This window comes from Struthio camelus, chromosome 3, assembly GCF_040807025.1.
Source record: "Struthio camelus isolate bStrCam1 chromosome 3, bStrCam1.hap1, whole genome shotgun sequence".
Taxonomy (NCBI): domain Eukaryota; kingdom Metazoa; phylum Chordata; class Aves; order Struthioniformes; family Struthionidae; genus Struthio; species Struthio camelus.
The window spans coordinates 107104638-107124577 of NC_090944.1; the positions used below are offsets into that span (position 1 = coordinate 107104638).

At 39.7% G+C, this 19940-nt stretch overlaps 1 long non-coding RNA gene across 1 annotated transcript in view; it reads right to left on the minus strand.

Annotated features, from left to right (window-relative positions):
* Positions 1–19940, minus strand: part of LOC138066827 (uncharacterized) — a 118376-nt gene that overhangs the window by 79920 nt on the left and 18516 nt on the right. The gene's annotated exons all lie outside the window — the stretch shown is intronic.

Consider the following 19940-nt stretch of genomic DNA (forward strand, 5'->3'; position numbering starts at 1 on the left):
ATTTTGTCTTTTATATGCAAACACAGAACTTACAGTTAAGACTGGATTAACTGGTCTGAATTAATAAAATAATAATTAATCCCTGAATATTTATAACCTGAATATTTATTATATTTAATACCTGAATATTATATTGAACACCTTTATTATATTTAATACCTGAATATTTATTCAAAAATCAGATCCAGCTTGAAACTGCTATGAGGTTCACAGCAAAAATAAAGGCTCTCCATCTCCATTACATAGGTCTTCTTTTTTGCCCAGTACTGAAATACCTTAGCTGTCTGGGTTCTGTCTGAGTAAAACCCAGTCACACTGGAACGACACTAGAAAGCCCTTACACATACATTCACATTTTGCACTTTTGGGAAATTCAGGTAAATGGGAATGCGGATTCTTTTGCCTTTCAGAGGCTTTCTTGTCTTCAGTAGTTTTTCATTTTCTGAATATTTCCCTATTTCTATATAGAGAGCAAATGGTAAGGATGTGCCATACATATTAACCACCAGTGAAACTAGGTTGAAAGAGAAAGCTTTTATTGATTACGTTGCAAGGGACATAGAGAGAAGACAGCTCCTTTTAATCAGGAGAAGGAAGGAAGGTTGTCCTTCCTTTCTGAACATCACTATTGTAATCCTGATAGTAAAACTCCCAAGACCATAGAGAACTGTCAACACATAGCACTCATCAGCCAATGGTATCTTTCTTAGGCATGAAAGTAAGTGAAAACTTAAACTAATGTCATGTTTTCCCGAATGAGACTCACCGTTTAAAAACTGTGAAGACGGATTCAGAACATGGACCTGTTTAATCAGTACAGTGCTAAATTAAATGTTACGGCAACCCTGCTGCGTTGCTGCCCAAAGGCAAGCCAGTATCTCACTCGCAATGATCCTCCTCACAACATCCTTGCCCAGCCATATAGGAGGTCCTCTCTGATAAAGAGGGATGAAACATACAAGGGCAGAAGAGAAGGTATTTCCTTCTCCAAGATATAGCGGTGAGCATTTTTCAGAGGAGAAACGGCTCTCAAGCCAGCCATGAGTGGAACAATTTTAGACCTCCCAAAAAGAGGTGCTGACCCTGAGAGACAAGGCAGAGTTACAGCCTGCCTCATCACTAGGCAAAGGAACAAAACAACACACCACAGTAAAATGCTTCCTCGGAGAAAAGAAATTTCTCTGAGGTTCAGCAAGAAGAAAGCCTCATGCCTTGAGATAATCAACACTGCACCCAAGGCATGAAGATTTCCACTGCTGTGAGGAAGAAACCATCTGTTCCCCCCTGCGGAGGAAAGCTCAGCATCTGGGAGTTCCTGAATCTAAGGCATAGATAAAACCATATGTCAGTAACATGCAAGAATGAATCTCTACCTACACCACAGACATTCAAGGGAGAATTAAGTGCCTTTCACCACCTTTCAAAAATGAAATAAAGAAATACCGTTTCCCAGGAAAATATTCCCCCTTCTCCCAAAAGAAGGGCCTGAATTTTCCTTCCCAGGCACAAGAATGAGGGAGAACTTGAGACAAAAAATATATTTCTGAGGCAGAATGGCCACAGGGAGATGAGAATGTAGCTATAATGGGCCAGGGGTCTGCAAATTCCACAACATCTATCAAATTTAGGTGTGAAAACAAAATTTGAGTGTATTGAATTTACTTATGAAACAAGATTCCCAAGTGATGACTCAAAAAAATTTAAAGACTAAGAGTGACTCGCAAAAATGAGATTTGTTACAGTAACTGACCGTGGAGGAAAGTTTCTGACTGTGATATGAGAAAAATAAAGTTTTATCTATTGAGTCACAATTTACCCTCAATGTTTTAATTTTAAAGGATACCAGGAGATAAAATAAACTAAAACATAAAACACCTGCCACTGTGTCTTTCGTTTATGTGGCCCAGAAGACAAATGTTTTCACTTGTCAATATTGGTAAGGATTTTCAGCAGTTAACAGCTTCCTCTGTGTTCTTGTCATGTACTCCACCCCTTCCTTTCACCCCTCAAAATATACATGCTACCTCTGATACAGGCCCTCTTGCACTTTGCTTTCAAGGTCACCTTCAGGTGCTACCCTAGGCATATCCACGAAGGCTGTGTGAAGCGGCCATCTTATACTGGCAGCAATGAAAACAGAAGGGTGACAGGGGGTCTCAGAGGAATGTCCAATTATTATGATTATTTTGAATATCTATCACATTCCCTCCTCAAAGATCTCAGAGTCTTTTATGGATATAAATAATGTAAGTTCAATATCATTGTTCTTATTTTACAGGCAGGGAACTGTAAGAGAACTGGCCAGCAATTTGTCCACGGTAACGCAGAAAATCTGCTAGAACTGGACTAGACCTCCATTGTCATTTCTGTCTTTAACCCTAAAAACATCTCATTTTCATGAACAAAAGAGCGAGCTTTTCAGAAAGACCAAATTAACGGTGACTTAAAATTGTTATAATATTGGTGTTCTTTAAAATATCACCACAATTTTCATGGTCACAACAGGGAAGGCAGAGGCTGCACAGGCACAAGAACTGTGTTGCACCATCCATGAACAGGGCTGAATAACTGCAGAGGGGATGATAATAAAGGACTTGGTGCTACAGATAAAGGATTAGCTCTACCACAAGGCATAGGTTTGGGGCACATCAATACAAAAGTTGTCATTCTGATTTATAGAAAGTGGTGTAACGTCCATGATAACATGTGCTAAGGTATCCATGCAGAGGGCTAATCCTGACTTGTGGTGCCATTAACAAGATAAGAACAGGCAGGAACTGCAGGACGCTACAGTTAATGAAAGGGGAGTAATGCCAATGTAGATGGCTCACCCTCACCTGGGGCACCACTAGCAGGATAGCACATGAGAAACTGTAGGACACTACAGGTAACACAAGGAACGTACTAGCTTGACAAAACTGATGACCAAGATAGAAATTGCCAGGACAATGATATCATAAATACTAAATAAGGGTATAAAGTCCACAAAATCAGTGGTAGTGGGGAAAAGTTAAACAGAGGTGGGCTTTTTGTGGGAGGGAATAAGGGGAAGAACATGGCTGGAGGTAAAAGGGAATGTGAAGTGAAGCCAATCAAATGATCAGGGCTGTTTGGGTGTCCTGTCAAGCAGCCCTGCACCTGCTCAACACAGCTTGAAGCAGAACAAGAAATCTGTGGCTGCTGCGATCCTACTTGCATCTGATCTGCTTTTGTGGTTGGAGGATATGGGGTGCTTAACCTAGTGTTGACCAGGGAACACCCGGAGGGCACAGATAAAGCATCCTTGCATGCTAGCACGATATACATGTGTTCGCTGCTTCCCTTATTTCACAGTTGCCAGGGCACTGACATTGAATATATACTGAAAGCAATCACAGACCTTGTGCGTCTGAAAGACAATGACATTGGATCGAAGAGACTGCCTTAAATCAGCAAATGGTTTGCCCACCCTAAGAACACTGCATGAAGTCACAAGAATCTTACAGCCTAAGAGATGTCAATAAATTAGAAAGGATTCAGAGAAATGCAACAACAAATGATTAAGAGACAGATGGACTGAGTCCTGAAAAAAATAATATGAAAAGAACTGAATAGCTGGGATAAGAGGAGGTCATGCAAGGCAAATACTGCAAACAACAAGGATAAAATAAATCATTTAGGATTATAAAAAGAAATATAAACCATTGCCACTGAATAATACTGAGCAGAGGAAAATTCAGTCAGCAAATTTGGAAAAAATTTTTCTTTTCAGGTCCAATAGGTTGAAGAATAGCCTCCCAAAGGACATGATGGATACTGTATGGCTTGAGGAAATTTAAACTTAAGATCACAAAAATTCAGAAGAATAGATGGCAATAGAGAAGTAAAATCAGTCTGGGAGTAGGGAGTGAATTATGTGTGCTAATTGACTTCCCTATTTCTCATTTCTCTTTTTGACATCTTTATTGTGGCAACAGTAGGGAAGATAGTATATTTATGTTTCGTAGTTATTATTATTTGGTGTATATGTTGAAGGGAACTTCCCTTCCTTGCTAGCTAAATATTCACCAACAGATTGTTTTTCCCTCAGAAACTTTTGTGTTTTAATGACACTCTTTCAAATGTTTTGAAGTTGTGGACTGATCACAGGTATTCTAAAGTTCAACCTGAGCATCTTAGAGATGTTAATTATTTGTATTGCTTGATTGGGTGATCACTTGTAAGGCGAATATGAGCATATGGGGATTTAAATTTTGATTTTTTTTTGAAAAAAATTATGTATGTACCTTTGAAATTTGCCAAATTTGTGCCAATTGCATAACATCTGGGTGATGACATAAAGTGAATACACAAGGGACCTGCACTTAATCTTCATAGAAATGAACTGATTAAATGTATTTATTCATGGAAGCCTTCTTGCAATGTTTACCTTACTCTAATTTAATTATACTGCACACTCTTTCCTGCTGAGCAATAAGGACGGCTGTAATTTTCAATAGTCATACAACAAAACAGCAGATTCAGTTTTGATTTTGGGGGGTTCTGGAGCAGCCCTGTGGCCAAAGTTCAGGACAGCATTTAAACCCATGCTTTTCCAAGACATCAGATATCAACTATTTTCTCCAAATGAAAGACACGTTTAATTGCATCCCAAACATAGGCCTTAAGACTGTAAATTCTTAACTGTGAGCAAATGGGACCCAGGGCTGCCTGATAGCACCATAATATTCTAATATAATAATTACATTATTAGTCATAATTATATAATACAATATTATGCTGTTAAAATCTTCTTAATGGAAAAGGCACTTGAGGAAAGGGCATCTCTTGAGGAGGCAGAACAAGACTGCCTATAACTTCTGATCTATATTCTGCAGTCCAAAATAACCTAGCCGTTTCCCTGAACCAAGGTATGCGCCTGCACTAGACTGCAGCATGCTCAGCAGTAAAGGAACAAAAGATACAGGAACAGTTTTCTGTAAGAACTCCAAAGGTATATTTATGCTGTACCTACTACATCAGCTAAAATAAGAAGGACAGCCTGATGCTGATCAGTTTAACCAAACAGAGTTTAAAGGGCAATATTAAAAACTTATTTGAAAGAATGAAAGAACGATTTTGTCAGCTCAAGGCCAGAATCCATTGCTCAGTTGTCACTCCAGAGATTATTATATCCCACATGGTCAAGCGATTCCATTGTTTTGGGATAGTACGTTCCATTTTAAGTATAAAGCATATTACCAGGTGTAATATAGAAATGATTTGTCAGTGTTAGCCTCCCTGCTCCCTTAAACTGGCCTGTTTAAAGCATTCATTGACTTTCCACTTAGTCAGCAAGAAGCCACATTCTGTTCTCATTTGCCTTAAGGTAAAGTCAGAATTACTCCAGCAACTTTACGAGAGTTACACCTAATTTCCGTCAGTGCAACTGGAGGCAAGATTTGGTCCTTGACATTCAGATACTGTTTGCATACAAAAGAGCCTACTATCTCTATAACGCTATGCCATAAGAGAGAAAAGTTATACTGTAAATAATAACAGTAACTGAATAATGAGAACTCTATAGCTAGATTTGGCATGCAGATCTTTCAATAAGAAGCACTTGCTGAGGTACTCACCTCAAACACTCACAGACTCAGATGAAGTGCCTCTTCATTATTACTGAAGCAAGTATGCAGAAAGGAGCAAAATCGAACCTAAATTACCTAGTTTTGTTTTGTCTTTTTGCATCAGAAGGGAGTGCCCACAATTAAGTCTATGAAAGCTGAGATTGCCCATCATCTCTGAAAACCAGCCCAGACCTTTAAATCCCTAACTTCTACTCTGTTTCTAAATTTGGATTGTATGACTTACCTAAGGACACAATGAGGATGAAAACTCCAAGCAAGGAAATGCTATTTTGGACATATACTAATTAGCACTAAATAAGCTAGCTTGTCTACACAGCCTTGAGTGTTACTGATAATGTTAGTTCATTCCTGGAAGTGGTACACTCTTTTCGGCATGGTCCTCCAAGCAGATCAAATCAGTCTGACTTTTCTAATTGTTTCAAGTGCAGTGAGGACACAGGCAGGGCTTCACTGTGTCCAAGACCCACATTGGGTCATTTTGAGACTGATGAAAAACCCATGCACAGCAGTGTATTGCTCAAATAGCCCATGTAGAGTACCCTATCTTGGAAGGTGGGAAGTGAACTCAGCTGCCCTAAATCCTAGAGCAGTAGTTCAAGAGTGGACAGCTTAGTTATTTCCCTTTTTTAATCAGTCAATTATTTTGAACAGCTAAGTGGTCTTTGCAAAGCCAGAAGTGGAGATGGGTAATTTCAGCATTGCTTCACTGAAATGCCTGTAGCTCAATATGCAGCACACTCTCTGTGTCTGTGTGTGTCTGTATGCAAAGACAGGGAAGTAAGAAATATATTCTGCAGGATCTATCTAATGACCAAAACACCAACATGTTCAAACAGCACAAAACCTCCACTTGTCATACTATGCCATGGTATTAGGGTAGGAACTGACTGACAAGGAAGAGAGCATCCGACTGAGTCATGAACAGCGCACTCTGCATGAATCTCACGAAAGCTGGGCTTTGAGAGATTGAACAGCACCTATGTCATTCATCTCAATCATGACTGTGACAGCTCTTCCCTTCATTGATTATGGCTAACAATGGCTGAGCGAACCGGAGGAAGAGGATAACTGGTTCACAGCAGGCAGGAGATTGACCTTGTTTGGAAGGGTAACAGCAAAATCGGTGTCCAAAGAAACAGGCACTTGAATAAACAGCAGCTCCTTTAATAAGGGAAATACTTTGCACAGGAAAAGGTCTCTCAGAAGAGGAATGACACATACTTGTCTCTACTCTCCAACAATCAACCTGAATTGTAGCCCTTTCTTCTATCCATGCACTCACGTGCATGCACCTGTATTTCCTCTTAATATTTCATTGGTGGCAGGAAGGATCCGCTAAACTCTCCCCTTTCTAGTGCCTGGTAGACGATGAACTGATAGGCTTGGACAGCTGTGGCCCAGCCTCCCTTAACCTCCCACATTAGGAACTCCAGCACAGCCGAGCTGAAGCCCTCAGAGCTGCGTGGCCAAGTGAATGAACAGATGAATGAGGTTGTTGTAAAAGAGCCATCCACTGCCTACTTCTTGCTGCTCCTGGGTAGGATAACATGTGTGAAACAATTATGAGGACTAGCTTGTCTTCCCAGGTAGCAATAGATTAAGTTGCCTATCTGAAAGAATCACATCAGCATGCTGTGCAGAGAAAAGCCTTTGGGTTTGTTTACTTGTTGTAATCCCTGATAAAGGGATCTTTTCTATTTAAGACTTCCACAGTTCATTCCCATCCTTATTTCCATGCATTTCCACACATGTCAGAGCCTTAGAGCTGTCTTGAACACTAAGGGAGAGGTCCATTTTCAAGAAAACATCCAGTGCCTTGCGAGTCTATTTGCCACTTCATAACCTTGTAGCTATCTATCCAAAAAGAGTTAGCTATTTTTTGTACTAATACACTGTGATCGGGAACACTGATGCAAGAGGAAACTATCACCTGCACAGCAAAGGAGATGTTAACATGGGATGATATGAAAAGTGACATGGAGCTATGAAAGGCTATATCTGGACTGCAGTCATAAGTGAAATCACCTCAGCTTGGCTGGGCTGCCATCTTCTCTGCAGATATCAGGATAGCCCCATACTTTACCAGCCTTATGCGTTCAGCCCCTCCTTGACACATTCCTAATGGGAACATGAGACTGGTTTGGCACTGAGCCACAAAAGTTAGATCTCTCTCTGATGCACAGAGATGGAGAAGGAGGTTTGAGACAGGTGTCACTCAGGCTGGAAAGTTCAGCGTCATATGGAGATGTAGATAGTTTGAATGTTTAGGCGAAGTTAAGTAATATGTCTAAAATCTCAGAACAAACTATAAACAAATACTGTCCTTTGGGAGGAGGGAGGGAAGCAGAGGGAGAATAATCTAAAAATCTCTTCCCTGTTAACATAATTTTGGAAGAAACTTTAAAAATAGAAGAAAAAAGAAGAAAAAAAGAAGACCCAGCTGTCTGTATCTCCGAGAGCTAATGGACTAAGAGAAATGACAGGCAGAGTATAATTTAAAAAGCTGTATTTTACACTTTGGTTAAAAATTTGTGTATGTGTGAAACATCTATCTATAGAAAGCCCCTCTGTATAAGGTCATGCCTGTCTGCCAGATACAGCAACATGTAGGGCAGAGAAAAATGTTTTGAAGCTTCCTAGGAAACTACAGTTCTACCTTAATGAAATCCATTATAGACCTCTGCTTTCAGTATGGGAAGGCACTTTCAAAACACGTCTAGCAATGAAAATGAAACTCTTCCATGAAGTGTAAAAGTTGTGACAACCCAGCTACAGACAGAGATGACAAGGTTTTGCCTGCCACAGACAGCTCAGATAACATCTTAAAGTGTACTGGAGCCACAGGGACTTACAGGATTTCAATCAGGACTCAGTGAAATCAAGTGCAAATGAATATGCATCAGCTGTACTATACATGTATTTCTGACAAGGTAAGGAATACATGCGAATGCTGTTTTCTTGGCATTATCTCTTAAAACGTAAGGGACGATTTTTCCCATGCTTCAGTTCCCTCTCTGTAAAGGGAGGTCAATAAGCCTTATTTATGTGCCTATTTTTTATAGCACACGTTTCCTGCTTAGTACAATGGAAAACTAGCTTTACCTGGAGGGTTCCAAGTTAATAAAGTGGAAATAATAAAAAAATGTGTAATGATGCTCGGAGTTAATTCAAGATGGTGCCTCCTGCTGACTTTATTAGCTCTGTTGTTTGCCTGGAACAAGTGCAATCACCCTCAGCTGAGAGTTAGCGTTTTACTTTCGACATTTTGAAGACACAATTGGTGAAACCTATTATAAATAAAGGAGAGTCAAGCTGATCTACTTTAAACAAGGTACTCATAAAACTGAATCTTTTGCCAGGATTAGATCTCACTAGATTTGCAGAACTGTGCATCACAACTGCCATGCCCATAACATTTCTGGTTCCAAACAGGACTAGTAGACCTGAAGTTGAAATTCCACAAGGGAAAATATTTGGTCAGATGCAAAGAGGTCTGGCACACTTTCACCTGGAAGGCCATTCTGATGAGATTTCAAATTCATCGTTACATGTTTAATAGCTTTGGAGCAGGTTCAAACAATCACAGCCCAAACACCAGCTCAATTTTTCCACTGTGATGGAATTAGTGTCGTGAAGTTGCAATAAAAGCAGAGGATCCTCAGGTTCTTTCGCCTATCCCGTGTGACTGTGGACACCCAATTTGAACTCTTTGCCCGTTTGTAGAAAGGGGATCAGAGCTTCCTACTGAACTCCTGTGTGGTTTTAATGAGTGTTTCGGGATCTTTTTGACCATCACAACCTAGCAGTGCCTTCTTTCCAGAGAAATGGAAGGAGGCCCTTAACAGAACAACACTATGCTCTGTAAATCTGCTCTGAAGTTTGCACAGCATTGACCTCAGACACCAATGCACAAAATGACTCTGATTTTCATCTACGGCAAAGATCATAATGCTAGGGGGATCCTCTGCAGAGCCACTTATATCCAAAGATATAAGTATCAAAAGATCAAAGGAAAATAGAAGAAATTGTTGTCTTTCTGGCTGCTGCAGATTGATCTCTCCAGCTTATCTATAAATTCCAATTCTGCCAGTGCAAAGACTGAATTGTTTGGGGCATTAGAATAACAGTTTTATGCTTCCAGAAATCTCTTAGATGGTAATTCATCTTTGTTTTTATTGTCTTTGCAAGCAGAACTTAGCCTCATAATTTCCTTTCCTCTCCCACATATTCATATTCCAGACCTCCAAACCCAAGTAATTTTATTATTGATGAACAGAATTTGTATAATGTTTATCAATATATTTGATCTGAAAATTAATAAAACTTATATCATAATTATTTTTTCACCTAATACTGATATACAGCTCCCTCCAACGTGGAACAGAGTAGTGTCCTGAAGATGTTTCACAGATTGGGAGTGGAAGAGAAGCTTGCAACTGACAGTGACCATGGCATTCGGCACTAAAAAAAAAAATTTAGTTATCCATTTAGACCCTGAATTCAGCAGCCAAGCTAAAATACCGTTACTTTTTCAGCAAGGACTTTTAGCCAATTATAGAAATTGTATAGCACTTATTCTGTGGACCCATTGCTCAGTATAGACAGTTTTGGCTCCCTCCTCCCTGAACAGTTTTTCAACACCACCCCAGCAGGTTTTGTACCTTCAAATACCTGTCATGCTACAGCCACAGTAATGCAACACATACCATCAGTTTCACACTATAAAGACATCTCTCTGATGGGCTGCAACATCTGCAACATTCGCTCACTTTGCTTTGGACATTTCAAACTGAATAAAAGAAATTACAATAATGATTGTGTCCTAGAGACCACCCCCCCCCCCCCAGCCCCCTGTCAAAGGAAGAGGCCCAGAGGAGACCCAGAGCCAAGTGCTATCAAGTACGGATGCAGGCATTTTGTGTCACTTAGCCTGAGGGCCAGAAAATGGTCCCTGGCTATTTTATTTAGCAGTAGAAATGAAGCCTCTGAATTTCAACAAGATTGCAGCCTGGCTGGCATAGTAGTGGCAGGACTGGCAATATCTTTGTGTTAGACTTCTTTGAATCAAGTAAGTGGAGACAGAATTCATTTTTCTCCTTTGCCATCATGTTTGGCAGATGATCTCAGCTCACTGTGGATTTTGAGTTGGATTTAGGAGATTTACTTTTCTTGTGATAAAAGGATAATCTCCCTTAAAGATTCCCCCTCCTCTTTCACTGCTCATTCTTTTTAAATAGCAAGCAGCAAAAATAAAAACTAACCTTGGGGAAAAAAAAACAAAAAAGAAAAGTTGGGGGAGGAGGGAATTAAAATAGCTCATGTTTAGTTTTGGTCTTTGTATTGATAGGGAATAAAACAGTATAACATAAGAAGTGATTGAGTTATCTTAAATCATGCCTCCATGCAGAATAGAAGGGAAAAATCACTTTGAAATCTGGGTTACCCGGAAATTTATTATGTCAGAAAACATTGAATCTAAGATCTAGTGCTCATGTCAATCAATTTTATTTTTTCACATACGTCGGAAAATATGTCTTTTCGCATGTGCAATATTTAATTAGACCTTCATGAGATTTTAAAGCAGGCTCTAAGGATTTTCATAACTCCATCATCTTGCAAGTTCACATGCCAAATTTACATAAATGGAGACAAAGAGATTAAAAAGGCGAGGAATATAATGAAAAATACTGTCATCTAAGACCTTAGGAGGAACAAAAGGGATAAGAGGAAAAGATCTTTAAGAAAAAAATATGAAAAAAAGAGAATTAATGAAAGAAATATGCATGAAAAAGATATTTATAGAAGAACTCATACCTGCTGAATGGCTAATGATAATAACAGATTTTTTTAATCTATACATCTTGTACTTCAAGGAGTAAAGGAAAGTTCATTATTGTAATTTTGCTAAAAGCAGGAAGCTGAGCCATCAGCTCTGGCTTGCCTAGTGAGGGCTGTGATTGACTCGATGACAAAAACAGCATGTCAACTGGAGATAAACGATGCTCTCTCTGATCTCCCAAATACGACATTTATTTCCTGCTGCCTGCGCATCCACACTGTCTTCAGACTTTTGTCTCACTGAAATGATGTTCTTTCTTGTTGATTGCAAAAGAGTTGAGATAGCATATCTTACATAAATATATACAGGCTGTCGATAAACAGTCTACCTCACATTCCTTTACTCCTGAATTCAATTTCTCTTTGAATCATGAGATCCCTCAGAATTCAGTTCTTCCTCATGCTAAAGCCAGGACTGCTGACAGACATCGTATTTCTGATTCAGGAAGGATGCTTGGATGTGACTCACCATGTTTCAGCTATCCACGCTGAGCCTAGCTGAGGCTGGAAACCGCTTTCCTTGTGCAGGGTCTGTAGTCCTAGTCGGTACCCAAAGCATGAATAGATTTAGATAGACAGTACAGAAGGTTGGCAGAAAAACCGTAACAAAAACAACTTGAAGTGATTTGTGTACTTTTCAAACAACAGGTCAGTAGCAAAGTCAGGGACGTTTGAAGGTCAAAGGAAGAGCCACGGATACAAGCTGAAGAGGACACTGTTGTAGATGCATGGCCTTCCTCCAGCGCCCCTCAGAGCCAGCTTTCAGCACAGCACCTGCAAAAAGGTGACTGCACCTCTCCTTTTCTATCTCCAGCATTTTATCTCTTTCGATTCTGAGTCAATACTCTCACTTACTCCTCCTAAGGGAGACCTAAAGAGACTTCACCTTCTTATGAGTTCAGTGAGCAGCAGCAGTAAAAGGTGAACAAAACCCCTGTGTGTTCACGAGTCATTTCCACAGAGAGGCTATCCTCGCCCTGTGCTGCAGCAGCAGAAAATGCATTGTGTCTCACTGCCTCATCCTTCTTCCCACCCTCTTACTTTTCCTTGTGAAAAGGAGTTCTAATCACAGGTGTCTTTCAACACTGTTTCCAGCATGGAGATTACCGTTAAAAATTTGATACCCAATGGATGATGTTCCCTGTTGTCTCCAGCAAGGAACTTCCTTCAGGTCTGTAGTTCAGTATTCTGGTGTATAGGTCATTCAACAGTAGGTTAAACAATTAGAGTCAAACTACTCCCACCTTTCTCAGTCCCTAGGAAAGATTTTAAGCCATTCACTCAATCCCTTCTAAACATAAAAGTACAGAAGAGAGTCATACACAGTGACTATAAAGCATTACATGATATTCTCATGTTCTTCCCACCACACAGGGGTTTTTCTTCCAGTTAAACAAATAGTTTTTCCATGGCTTTCTTAGCTCAGGAACAGCAAAGGAACATTCTTCATTTGGCTCTCTCCTCCCACTAGCTCATGCTGGGATCAAATATGTAGGAAGCTAAATCCAGTTCTCTATAGAACGCTCTTACCAGGCTAAGTTCTTCAAAGGCATTTCATGCTTCAGAGTGCTTTCAACAACTAAAATCATGACTGAGGAAAAGGTAAGGGAACCGAAAGAAAGAAACCTGCAAGGGGATGACAGAACATCCCATAAAATAGGTGTTTTTGAAATAGATTTGAAAGATAAACATTGTCATTATGTACACTGGAGAGCAGAGACCGAGTTCATGAAAGAAGGTTAGAAGCAGTGAGTAAATAGCGGAGTTAAAGGAAGAAGAGCTAGCATTTGAGCAGGACTATGCTCCGAAGAGTCAGAAGGCAGAATGTAGGTGCAACGCAACTTCTTGTCTCTTAAGTACTCTCTGCCACAATCCTGTTCTCCTTATCCCCCTCTCTTGGTCTCTCAGCTATAACAGGGATTTTTGTCACTGAAAAACACGAAGAGGTTTATGCAGGAGTGCCAAGGAAGAATGAAGGTGATTTTCTCAATAGCATGTTGGGTTGCCTGGTAAGGATCAAGACAAAAGCAACAATGAAAATGACACCAATAGAGAAGGGAAGAATGACTGGGCCATCTGTAGATAATAAGTGAGTTTTTGGGTACCAATGGGTTCCAAAGAGAGCATAAAAGTAAGGTTTTTTAGGTGGCGTGGAAGAAGTACATGACTGAATGGAGATTTTTGGCTTATCTGCCAGCTTTTCTTCTGGCTCATTTTGAGAGTTTGGGCAAATCATTTCATCCCTCAATGGCTCCCTTTCCTCATCTGCAAATGGGGTTTAATTATACCTACTTCCCAGGGAAGCACACTTCATTAGGAGTGCAATCCACCCACATGCAGAAACCCGATGGACCATTTAAACTCTTAACTGGAACCTAAGTGATGTCTAGACCTTGTGGCTAGCCCTTTGAGCCAGGATAAATGTCACTTTCTATTTGCAAATCCTCTGGGATCCTCAAACAGGAATAAGTGTTAACAGCGCAAAAAATTCCCCTTGCTCTCTGTGTGGGCTGGGGAACGCTGCAACTACCAACACTTTATGATTCCGAGACATTAAAATTTGTCTGTTGTCATAATCCGTACGCTTGGGTTGTTACTTTGTGTAGTTAAAATCCTAACATGCTTCTGCACTGCAGCTAATTAGTGATATGCACATGGGAGATGTTACAGCCTTGTAGGCTAGTCTTTGCTGCGACAGAGTCGACAGTGATGGCAATGCAGCCTGCTCCAAAGAGGGGGGAGGTGTGTTACTCAGAACTGATTTTTGTCTTCATTAAAGTCTGTGCTTACTCACTATTTTTCCTCAAGCACGTCTACTGCCCAGGTTTATTTGAAAGTATAAAATTGACTTTTTACTGGTTGGCTTTATTGAAGCTTTTTATGCTTTTAATATATTCCCTGCTCAAGCAGAAGCTGTTGCGAAAGCTAACTCTACCATGCATCTATCAGAGCAAAAAGCACACAAGTTGTTTACTGCTTGCCCCAGGATGCCAAAGGGTTACATTTTCTAAAAGATGTAGGATGTCAGTATTGAGAATATTTGGGTTTCAGCAGCCTATGAAGACAGATAAATCAAAAATTCAGAGAAATAGAAGTCAATAGGTGGTGAGCTGCCTTGGTAACTCAGTCGAAGGTGTGATTAATAAAGGCTTTTGGTAACGTTGATGTCAGTATGCTGCCAATAATCTTCTCCACCAGTCATCCAATATAGTCTCCTTCCCCCCTCTCTTTCTTTCCTGAGCTGTCAGAAACACAGTCCCACTCAGATATCTCTCTAAGGTAGTCAGACTTCAAACTTTTAGATCAATTTCTGAGAGCTGACAGAGAACTATAGGAAAATCAGATGATTTCATCAGAGAAAACCTTTTCTATTCCAATTACTGGATTGGGCTTTCATTTTCCAGATTCTGGGAGAACAAAGCATTCAACCTGAAGTCTGAATGGACACTTTTGGAGTGGTCTTCATGCCAAACAGCAAAGATTTCAAATCAATTTAGACCTTCACAGGTCAGGAAAGTTGAGATTTGGTTGCACTATATGAAGCTTGGGATCCATTATAAAAATGCTGCACACATTCAGCCAGCAAAGAACATCCTAATAGTCCATTCTTATGCACTTTATTGGCCAGTCAGAAAAGTCCATTTCATCAGTTTTTTCTGATATGTCTGTTAGTGATCACATTTGGGAGCAGGATAATAAAACCTGATGTGCCTGTAGTGGGACCAATAAATGACACTGAGTGTTCCTGTCCACAGAGTAAAATGCTTATTCCCTAATTTTCATCCATTTGAAATACACATCCTTCATTTCAAGGAAAGGCTGTAAGAAAGGCTGTAAATTCTGCATCATCCAGTGCCCTAATTTTTATGGTGGTATCTACATAGATAAGCCCTCCCCCTTCCATACTAACAGATTGGTTGCTGTTCTCATATCTTGCACTATGCTGAGCTCAGAAAATGAATGGATCCATTTGTCCCCACTGTTTCCCTAGAAGTCATGACAGGTTTGTGCTGCTGACAGCTTAATCCACTTCCCAGCTCTTAAAAGGAGTATCCCCTGTACCCACAGTCAAAGCTATTACTTCCCTTAAAACTCAAGTCTTGGGTTTGGATAATAGTTGATGACTGAAGTCCAGAGCCTCAACAGTACTCATTATGCAGCAGTAATAATGACTCAGCTATAGATCAGGTGTGTCATCCATGCTTGATGCATTCAGAGAAGCATATCCCTCCTTGTTTCTTCCCTATTTCTGCTGTCCAGTTTTACATACACTCAGAGTAAAAATAATCCAGAAAAACTATAAATCTATTAGCAAGGTTTTTATTGTCACCTACATATTCAAACTGAATTAAAATATGCTATCTACTCGCAAAATTTGCCTTCCATGGACTGCTCCATGAAGTGTATAGCAAATGATCAAAAGCTGATTACTCATTCTCATTATTCCAATATAGTTATCTGTAGAAGATGACCCAGAAACTGAGAAACTGCTTCCTTACTAAACTTTACAAAGCAATAACCAAAGCAATACCCTGTCATACATGAACATCACCAGGGATGTTCAACAATATGATGTGAAAAAAATCCAATGTATATGACTATTAGCAGAAGGAAGGCTATATCATATTTATATCTAATAATCACAAATATTAGCCTTCAAAACTCCTTAGAAATAGTTGCTGGAAGCAGTAGGAAAAGTTGATAGAGGTATAATAGCTGTGAAGATGTCTTCTCAACAGGATTAGCTGAGCTTAGCATAGCGCTGTACATGATACCAAAGTACACAGTTGTTGCTAGCACTGGAAAATCACCTGTAATGTGGAGGTGCTTGACAAAGTACATGACAGGATGTATAGTGCAAGTACGAATCCAGTGGCCTCAAAGACTGAAAGTGAGCTTCAGAGCTGCATGGCTTGAATATGTAGAGAAAGACAGCACAGCTTCTAAAAAACTACGCAGAACCAATACATTATTTTCTTTTCAAATGTAAGTTTCTGTCCATAGCTTCTACTTCTGGATGTAGAAACATTACATATTGCTGTAATCATTTCTTTAGAAGAGTTTCGAGAAGACATTTTCCTTTTTCAGAGAAAAAAAGCTCTCCTGAGGAAGCCAAGAAGCATCAGCTGGAAAAGGACTACCTCTAGGAGAAAGCAAGAAAAGAGAAAGGGAATGAAATAGGAAATATAAAAAAAATTGAGGAGAAAAATCAGCAAACAAACATGAAGAGTTATAAAGATGCATAGGAGTAGGGAATGTTTTTGTTTAAGTTAAGGCTCATGCTTATCCTTGTTTGATGTGTCTTCACAAGTTGGCTTTTTCCTCTGCATGGCTTTTTTTTTTTAAAAAAAAAAGTGAAGCCAAAAGCGAACTAAAACATTTTCATAACAGAACATGGGTTTATTCTCCCTTCTTCTGGGTGGAAGGGGCATTGACTATGTTGTGCAAAATGGCAGCTTTTCTTCCACAGAAAGAAGTACAGTACAAGTCCTAATGAAGTTGTAGCTCCTACAGGCATCAGAGTCCTAAAACAGAAATAGTATTTTTAGTTTACAGGGAGAAGGAAGGAGTAAGAAAAGAGGGGAGAAGACAAAAGCAAGAGTAAAGCCGGCTCTTTCTGAACTCATGCAGATTTGCTGAGCTTTTTGCTGGTTTCACACAATTCAGAGATCCCTGCCCTTAAGTTATGGAGAAAAAGGTCATTTCCTATTGCCTTTGAAATTGGTTCATACCAGCACCATCAAACACACTGGAAACAGCCAGGTATGAACACACACAAGGTTTACAGTGAAGTGAGATAGAAAGCAGATGAAGACTTTTTTCCTGGCTCTTCCCAGGTTTGTAATGAAAGGTTTTCAGCACTCTAATTATAAATCAAAGCTCAAGTTCTTCTGTGAATCAGCCTTTGAAGGAGCTGCAATTTTGCCCTTTATTTAAACAGTGGGCAGAGAATGACACTCAGCTGCAAAGAATAATGCAGAGCAGATGCTCTACATTAAAAAGAAGTGTGAACAAGCTTGTGACTAGCTCAGCCTGGTGAATTTATTTTTCTCCTCCAACAGCTATGACAAAATACCACAGACAAAACTGAGTTTCACTGCCACAGGAAAAGCTGTTTGGGTCCAGCCTGTGACACAGAATTGTTGTGTGGGAAAAGGATAGATACACATACAGGATCCTTCATGTGACTTGGGCACAAGAAATATGGCTCAGTGGGTGACATACTGGGTGATGTTAACTACATTGCTCACTCTTTAATTTTACTTCTCCTGAGAAAAGTGGGGATAGTAAAAATTCTTAACACTGGGGTGCAGTGAAGATAAAAACCATGTAAGGTCATGAAGCATTCAGATGAAGCAGCAAGAATAGAAACTTCTAGATATGCGGAAGAGGAAGAGGATTCCAATTGCTCATTTTCCATAAGATGTGAAGAATTGCTTTTAAAAGTTTCCCTGGTATTATGCAGATGACTATCTCCTGCATGAAACTTGCTAACATCTGGGCAAAACCTGCCACAGTTCCCTGGGACTTTTCATAAACTTTGCCTGTTGTGAAGGTCCTCTTGTTTATTGAGCCTACTCATTTTTCCCAGTATCTAAAACTTTGAGATCATTCATTACAGGACAATTTCAATGTAAATGACACTGGGAGCAAAGCCATCTTGACATTCAGCTATTTTTCCATTCCCCTGCTTACCAAAGCAAGCTCATTATCTCTTTGGAAAGAGAGTAGACAATTGCATGAGTCCAGTTTTCTATTGCACCTCAGACTGGGTGTTAGGCAGGAGCAACTTGGCAAAAATCAATGTCAAATCAGCATGAGAAATAAATCAATTCCTAAGATACTTAGGTAACCAAACTCCATGCACTACACTTCACAAACTCAAATGGGGTTGACAGTAATTTATGTGCATAGCTCTACTAATATCAGCTATGATAAATTTGGTTTATATGAACATCAAGGGATGCTTTTGAGTTACCACATGTAAAAAAGGTTATGAGAAACAGTGATCAGCATATCTACTTTACCTGACAGTTTCATGCATTTTAATCTTTTTCTTAATTGCTTTGCTAGACATTACAAACTATCCTTATCACAGAAGCCTTGGGAAGATCTGCCCCAAAGTGGCAAGTTTCTGTCCTCAGGGTGGCCTGAATGCTTATTTTGACATTTGTGTCCAACTGTAGGCAGTCTTTTCTTTCAGCAGAGGGAAAAAAACCCCCAAAGCCTTGCTTATATTGTTTGCATCACTCATAAGGAGCCCCCAGGAAAACACGTGGAGAAAAATCATTGCCATTAGTACAATTTGAGGTGCAGAATGATTGTAAGAAAAGAGAATCACACTCAAGTCCTGCTATGAAGACAAGATCTGTCAGATTTAATAGCTAGATTCTAATATTCCTCTCATCTGAGAATGACAGTTTCATTCAAGGAGATAAATAAGAATTTGGTTATAGAATTGGGCAGAGCAGAGGAAGGAATGTCTCCATTTTTGCCAGGTTTGTTATTCTCTTTCAGCAAAAAAGAGAAATGATTACTAGAGCCTTTATTCAGGCAAGATTACAAAGGGAGGAAAATTAAAAATGTGATGCAACTGTTGGAAATGCTAAACAGGAAAATTAGCTGATGTGCAGTGCATATTGAATATTCATATTTCCACTGTGAGAAAAGGAATCAGTCCTACATGTAACAGAAAACAGCCCACTTCAGATGGCCTCAGGTGTTAGTTTTGAGCTGATATATAAGCCTCTAATTTATTAAATGACATAAAACATTTTTTCCAACATATCGGGGTCTGATAAGTACCATAGGATCACAGTGAATATGATCCCATTATGCTGGAGAATAAAAGCAAATCAACTATTAAGAGTTAGAGCTGGTAAAGTAACTCCTCCTTCTGATTCATATAGATTCATTTTTAAAGGATATTGTTCACCCTGCCTCTTTGCAATTATTTAATATGATTTACATGGACTTACACAACCATAGGGGTAGCTTATTGTCTCATATGAGGCCTACTGACCCCTGCAGATCTGTGCATGCCTGTGTCTCTTCCTGCCTTACAGTACCTTTCTGTGGTGGTAGAAAGGGTTTTAAAGGGTTTGGAACATCTCTTAAAATAGAATGGTTGAACGAACCTCCTTCTTGGAGATGGAAGCTATGCTTAAAGCAAAAGGGCAGAAAAAAATAATTGGCTTCCTGTAGATAACAAACTACTCACAGTATCCTCATAATTAGGGCTGGGTCCTGGAATCCAGAGAAACAATAATCAAATGATACCTGCATTTTAGAGAAGGTTTTGAGAAGAAAGGCTGAGAGAGCTGAGCCTGTTCAGCCTGGAGAAGAGAAGACTGAGGGAGGATCTCATCAACATGTACAAGTATCTGAAGGGGGGGTGTCAAGAGGATGGGCCCAGACTCTTCTCAGTGATGCCCAGCAACAGGACAAGAGGCAACAGTTACAAAATGAAACACAAGATGTTCTACCTGAATA